The sequence below is a fragment of the Triticum dicoccoides genome, chromosome 3A (genome assembly GCF_002162155.2).
Source record: "Triticum dicoccoides isolate Atlit2015 ecotype Zavitan chromosome 3A, WEW_v2.0, whole genome shotgun sequence".
Taxonomy (NCBI): Eukaryota; Viridiplantae; Streptophyta; class Magnoliopsida; order Poales; family Poaceae; genus Triticum; species Triticum dicoccoides.
Window position 1 is genome coordinate 82,390,646 of NC_041384.1, and position 5,694 is coordinate 82,396,339.

At 45.7% G+C, this 5,694-nt stretch overlaps 1 long non-coding RNA gene across 2 annotated transcripts; it reads left to right on the forward strand.

Moving 5' to 3' along the window:
• Positions 1 to 6: 6 nt before the first annotated feature.
• Positions 7 to 2,085, forward strand: LOC119267289. Of its 2 annotated transcripts, XR_005132360.1 has the most exons (3): positions 7 to 372; positions 449 to 716; positions 1,722 to 2,085. It is a non-coding gene; the product is annotated as an uncharacterized LOC119267289 (long non-coding RNA). The 2 variants fall into 2 exon arrangements; XR_005132359.1 differs by having other exon boundaries at positions 449 to 2,085.
• Positions 2,086 to 5,694: the final 3,609 nt, after the last annotated feature.

The window sequence follows — 5,694 nt, forward strand, 5'->3', positions numbered from 1 at the left end:
GCAGTGCCACCACCTCACTCCTCTCTGCCTCGCACACTGGATTGCATCCCCACCGCCAGAAAGAGGATTGCATCCCCTTCCTTGCCATTGACCGCGAGGTCAATGGTCGAGGCCATGGCCACACATGGGGCGGCAAAAAGTGAGCATCCGCACCTCACATTGCGTCCCCGGCCGCTAGATCCGTCGCACAATGCGATCGAGGGAGCGGATGGGTGGCCAGCGAGCGAGATTCCACTCGGTGCCCTGCAGTTCGGTCCATGTGTGCGCCACAGCCCTCCATCGGGCGCGCGTGTAGTGGGATCCCGTCGTAGACATCCATAGTTGGCGCAACGGCAACTCTGAAAGGCAAAAAACTCAACCTGACATCTGCAGGTAACTTCACTGATGAACTGTACTGATATTTCAGATGTGAGACACCATGCTTCAAGCTTGTCTCGTTCTCTAGCAGGTGATTTCCTCACGTTGGCCAAACTTGGGAGCGATGATACCTTAATGCTCCAATTTCCCATTAACTTGAGAATCGAGGCAATCAAAGGTATTCTCAGGAATGCAATTCGGCTCCCGGCGTGATGCTATGTCGGTATGTCCAGCAGCGGCGCAGCGCCTCCGTCCAGTACACGCAGGTTAAATTGTTTACTATTTTTTGCAACAACAAGATGAGCGATGGTGGTGGCCGAGTGATGGTGACGGCATGGAGGTTTCTGCTGTGTTGTATGGTATGAATCCCTCTCCTCCTTGACCTCTGCTTGGTTGCTGCTGCACCAAGATCCTCTGCTTGTGGGTGTCATGGTCGTGCAGCTCGGAGAAGCTCGCCATGCGGTTCAGGGCTCGTACGCGTGCAGTCCAGCGAGCGCCATGTCTTCCCCTCTGGTCGGTCGACCATGGCCATGCAGCTCAGAGATGCTCGCCATGCGGTTCGGAGCTCGTGCGCATGCAGTCCGGCAAGTGCCACCTCTTCCCCTGCAGTCCGTCGACCATGGCATGCAACTCAGAGACACTTGCCATGCGGTGCAGAGCTCGTGCATGTGTAATCTAGCTAGTGTCCGTGCATGTGCTGTCCAGCGAGCATCCGTGCACAACAGCGCCTCTGCCACAACATTCAGTAGAGGATTCCCTAGTTTGGAAAATGCTAACTTTTGGATTCTAAGACGAATTAGGTCCCTTAATTATGATGATATGTTGCTAGACCAATTAGTGTCCATGCACAGCAGCTTCTAAGACCAATTTTGAATTAACTTTTGGAAAATGGTAAATTTTGGATTCTAAGGCAATTAGTGTCTGTGCATATTGCTAGACCAATTAGGTCCCTTAGTCCAAAAGTTTTGGATTCCGTGTCTGTTGTTCTCTTGTTCAATTTACCTTCTAAGACTACATGTGTCCGTGCATGGATTAACTTTTGGATTCTAACACTAATTGGTCCGTGCACAACAGCTTCTAACATTTTTCCTTCTTGTGATGTTGCACTAGCACTATGTATCCCGGGACCATATGTAATATGTTCAATACTTTCTAGTCTTTTATTTTTCAGTAAAAGATGGAACATGGTTGTGGGCATTTGCTCATTCTTTTTTCTTATCCCTTGCACATTTTGTTGAAGAGCACCAAGATCCTCTGCATGCACCAAACGACTGACATGCAGTTCACTGATTGTGTTCTTTAAAAAAATTCAAACTGCACTGCCGTCCATTGTTCTCTTACTATTCAGTTTATCATTTTTTCAGGTGAAAGACGAACATCAAAGTACAGAAAAACGTGCACTGCAGTCTCTTGTGGCTTTAGTTTACCTTTCTTCAAGTGAAAAATGCGCAACATCGGCTGGCCCACAAATGGAGTTCTGCTGGCTGGTAGTGCAGATTTTGTGTGTATGTATGTGGGTGGCTGTAAAACAATGAATGTATGTATGTGTCTATGAGCATCATCGGCGTCCATAGACAAAGGCGCAAAACAAAATGTGCGCGTGCAGTTTGCTTAGCTCGGTCATGCAGCATATTGTTTTTGTTTTGTGCGGTCTGTTTGTTTGTTAAAAGAAATCAAAGAATGTTGGTTGGAGGTAACATTCTTTTGATGCAAAATGTAATTTTTAAATGCAGTACACTCGTCCCATTCATGCAACTCACTAACATTGACCATGTAGTCGAGATAAAATTTACTTGACCATCTGATGCAGTGCGTTTTCAAGTGTGTTGTGGTTCAGTTATGCCCGATGTGAAGCACACTTACCTTGCTTGTTTGGGAAAAAAATCATCTGAGGAAAGAAATCATGAAGTTTACTTGACCATCTGATGCAGTGCGATTTTTAGTATGAAACAGTGTGTTCTTCTGTTTGATGAAGTGTGCACGTCGATTTTAGTGCTTGTTTGGGAAAAAAATTCGTCTGAGAAAAGAAACCATGAAGTTCACTTCCATCTGATGCAGTGCGATTTTTAGTCTGAAGCAGTGCATTCTTCTGTCTGATGAAGTGCACATGTCGATTTTAGTGCTTGTTTGGGAAAAAATTAGTCTGAGAAAAGAAACCATGAAGTTCACTTCCGTCTGATGCAGTGCGGTTTTCAGTCTAAAAAGCAGTGCGGTTTTTGTCTGATGTGGTACACATGACGATTTGGTGTTGCAAAAAAACAGAGCCTTCGCATTTCGTTAAAATCAAAAAATTTCTTAAACCGCAAGGAATCAGAGAGAGTGTTCTACATGAAAAAGTTGCGTCTCGTCGATATCTTTCCAACGGCGTATCATTTGAATCATTTCGACAACCGATTTGTAAAAATTTCGTGAAAACGGCCGCTGTCACTCGTCGCCCATCGTACGATTTTTAAAATTAACTTAAAACCGTGAGGAATCTCAAAAACATTTCAACATACGAAAGTTGCGCATCGTCCATAGCTTTTCAATGGTATATTACACGCCTCGTTTCGACAAACGGTTAAAAAAATAGAACAAAAACAGTACCGAAAATTTTAAATTTTTTGAAAAACAAAATTCCGTAATTTAGTAAATTTGAAACTGCTCTTAAATCGTAACGAATTAGAGAAAACAATAGTTATGAAAAAGATGCACCTCGACGATATCTATCCAACGGTGTATCATTTGCCTCGTTTCGACGAGCGGTTTAGAAAAAATGTGAAAAAACGCTCGCTGCCACCCTTTGTGGGCCGCACCGTTTTTGAAACTGCTCTTAAACCGCGGGGAATCTCTAAAAGTGTTCAACATGGCGAAGTTGCGCCTAATCCATAGCTTTCCAACGGTATATTACACGCCTCATTCCGATAAACGGTTAAAAAATTAGAGCGAAAACAATATAAAAAAACACCACGCGCAGTTTTTCCGACGCGAAGTTCACTAGTCTCTGTAATGCAGTGCTCTTGCTAAAGAAAGTGCAGTGCCCTCGCGTTGAGCATGTAGTGCGGAAGTGTCATCAGAATAACTATATATATAGGGCTGGACTATTCTGTTACCGGTAACAGAATATCATTCATTTACCCCCCGCCCTATATAGGCGCAACACGCAGACCACCGTAGAATCCCCCGACCCAGCCCGAACCCAACCCGCCTTCTTCCGCTGGAGGCAGCCGTCGTGGGCGAGCGAGCGACGGCGGCAGCCGAAGCGAGGGAGCCTGCGGCGCCGTGACTGGCCGGCGACGGATCCGCTGCCGTCTCTTGCCTCCTTCCGTCGCCGGATCCATCGATGGGGCCGTGATCCCTGCCTTCTGCCTCTCTCTGTCGCCGGATCCATTGACAGGTCCGTGATCCCCGTCTCCTGCCTCCCTCCGTCGCCGGATCCATCGACGGGGCCGTCATCCCCGCCTCCTGCCTCCCTCTGTCACCGGGGCTCCTTCTCCGGGGCAGTGATCTCCGCAAGGTGCTGCCTTCCCGGACCTCTTCGCCAGACGTCCACCACAAGCAGGAGCTGCATCAATGGCGCCGCCCCCCAAGAACATGCCAGTACGCCGCCCACGAGAGGAAGAAGAAGAAGTCAGTCCACTGGAGGTAATGTTTGCTTCCCACGTTTGTGTCAGTACATCAGTTCATTAGTCCTGCTAGGAAGAAGAACCTGATAGTACATTGCAAATGCTTGATTAGTTCATTACATCCCTGCCACTTGATGCACAATTTGGATGTCGAGGTTACTGTCAGTACCTCTAATATGCTAGCTTCAGTTCAAAGCCAAAAAATATAAACTTATGCATCAATCCAAGTAGCTACTAGGCTTTATATAAGGTTCAGCTACCACTGCAAGTTGTATGATGTTATTTCTAATAGTACATGCCGTGTAGTTGCGTCAGTTCGAAATAGTGAAAGAATGTTGTTGAAAAAATATACACTTGTTACACAGTAAGTTCAATGATACATAAACTAGGAGTACTTCTAGTGTAGTTGCATAAGTTATAGATGAACAAAAGAGAAGACATGCATCAGTTATATATATATCCATACATCTCTGAAGTTCAATGTTCAGTTTACAAATAGTGCTAAAAAATAGTACATCAGTACATCAATGTTTAACATGTACGTTCATCAGTTCAACTGAAAAGGAAACCAGATACAAAATAGAGAACAAAGTTTAAATAACGGCCAGCGATGCAAGTTCAACTTGTACATTGCCTTCAGTGCATGACATGTTACCCATAGCATGTATACGAGAAAAATGCAGAAAAGATTAATCCCAAAACTGTTGAATGTCATTGCAGAAGCATGCAAGGCGGCACACGCAACAAGAGTTTGATGAGCCAAGCAGATATGGGGCACCGCCTGGTTGGGTAACACCAGAAATACCACCTGGATACTTCAACAATACAGGCAGATTTCAAGATACACCGGAATCATCAGAAGCACGGAAAGGTTCTTCTATGCAGCAAACACCAATATCTGGGAATACAAGCTTTGTCACTGCTGGGTTGCAACAAGGCCAACAATATCCCCAACAACAAATGTTTTCCTTCCCTAGCGCATGCAGAAAGCCAAGGACAAGAAGCCGTGGATGGGTTGCGACAAGGCTTCCACCAGTCGCTCCGTCAACATCAATCATCCGCGCTGCAAAAGCGGTTGCGACGAGAAGACCAGGCCAAAGAGACAGAAATTTTGGCCGCTCTAACAGGTTTCAAAGTACAAGATATGAGCCATATAGACAGGAGCAACCTCACAACGAACCTGAGGGGAGACGGCCGTACAATGAGAGACGGATATCTTCGTCAACATTGCTCCCTCCAAGAGATGCATGGTTGCATGTGCCAAGAGTGACACCACCCGCGTCCATACACCATGGTGAACAGCAAACACCGGAGGCAGCACAGAGCTATACACATGTAAGTATCCATATAGAAAAAACATACAAGCATAGTCCATACCATGGTACTATGACCACCCCATCTAACATTTTCATAACTGCGTTTTTGTTTGCTCACTATTGCGTGCAGCCACCTAACATTGAAGCTTATGTTCTGCCAACACTAGAGATGCGCTTTGAAACTTTCGAAGAAACAAAGAACTTCTACAACGTCTATGCGAAGCACGCAGGTTTTGCTGTCAGGGAAGACCCCAAGTTTAAGACCAGAGCCTACCTTTATTGCACGTGCTATGGATCCTATGAATTGAAGGTGTTTGAAGCAAATAGACAGCAGAACAAAACGACAGCCAGGACTAACTGCGGGGCTAAAATAAGGCTGAAGAAGGAAAATGATGGAACATTTGTCGTAAAAGAGA